Below are 1,580 nucleotides of genomic sequence, written 5' to 3' on the forward strand. Positions count from 1 at the left end.
CAAAAAAAAAAAAAAAAAAAAAGAACTCTTGAGCCTCCCCTGAAACTCTATCTATCTGAAGTCTGCTCTTTTCATCCTAATGATTCCTCTGTCAGGATGATCCATTCTGTAATCCCAGAGACTCCTGAGGCTGAGGGAGGAGGATCACAAGTTCAAAGACAGCTCAGCAATTTAGCAAGGCCCTAAGCAACTGAGAGAGACCCTGTTTCAAAACAAAACATAAAAAGGCCTGAGGATGTAGCTCAGTGGTAAAGTGCTCATGAATTCAATTCCAAGTGTGTGTGTGTGTGTGTGTACACACACACACACACACACATATATATAAATTTCATTATTATATATTATGTATAGTCACATATATAATATATAACATCATAAGTGGTTATCCATTAACATTTATCCAGAATCCCAGCACTTCCCACCTTCTCCACTGCTAAGACTTTGGTGAAAACTTCTATATCTTGTGACTCCTTTACTGTAGGAGGGTTTAAAATTAATTAATTTTTAACTGATACATTAAAAAAACATAAAATTTGTACATATTAGGGTGGTACCATGTAATATTTGGATACATGTATAAACTACAAAATGTCAAAATCAGGTTAATCATATTTATCTTAGTGTAGGAAATTCCAACTGTCTTCTCTTTCTACCCTTGCCATCCTAAAGGTGACTGACCTTGCATCACTGAGAACCTCTCAAAGCACAAATCAGTTGCTGTCCTTCATCTGCTGAAAACCCTGAAAGGGCTCCCATTTTATTCCAAGAACTAACCCCTAATATGACCTCCAAAGTGCTTGGTCACCTTTTTTTTTTTTTCCCCAGTTCCTTTTTTTTTTTCTTTTTCTTTGGCACTGGGGTTGAACCCAGAGGTCCTCGACCACATGCCCAGTCATATATATATATATTTTATTTTGAGACAGGGTTTCATTAAGTTGCCTAGGCTGGTCTTGAACTTGTGAGCCTCCTGCTTCAGCCTCCCTAGTCACTGGTATTACAGGTGTGGGCTGCCAACACCTGGCTCTACTTCTTTTCCATTGGCCTTAACACTGTAGCATACTCTATAATTTATTTATTTATTTTTTGTATATTTATTTTCTTACTTTTTCTATCCCAGGCATAAGATCCACATGGACAAGAGCTTTGTCTGCTTTGCTCACTGTTGTAACCCAAGTGCCCAGAACAGCATCTGGTCTATAATATTGCTCAAGAAATATTGGCTGAATGAGTGAGCAAGCTCTAAAGAATAAGAAGGGATTAACCAGAAAAAGTGTTCAGAGAGGGCAGTGGAGGAAGAATGTACTTGGAAGGGACAAGATATATATAAATACTTTGACGAATTAAGGGAGGAAGATAACATTTGTAAGCTCAAAGGGACAGTATAAAGTCATTTGATAAAAGTTAAACCAGCTATCCCTCTCCTCGGTCTGTACCCAAAGGACTTAAAAACAGCATACTACAGGGACACAGCCACATCAATGTTTATAGCAGCACAATTCACAATAGCTAAACTGTGGAAGCAACCTAGATGCCCTTCAGTAGATGAATGGATAAAAAAATGTGGCATATATACACAATGG

This window comes from Marmota marmota, unplaced genomic scaffold (assembly GCF_001458135.2).
Source record: "Marmota marmota marmota unplaced genomic scaffold, marMar, whole genome shotgun sequence".
NCBI classification, from domain to species: domain Eukaryota; kingdom Metazoa; phylum Chordata; class Mammalia; order Rodentia; family Sciuridae; genus Marmota; species Marmota marmota.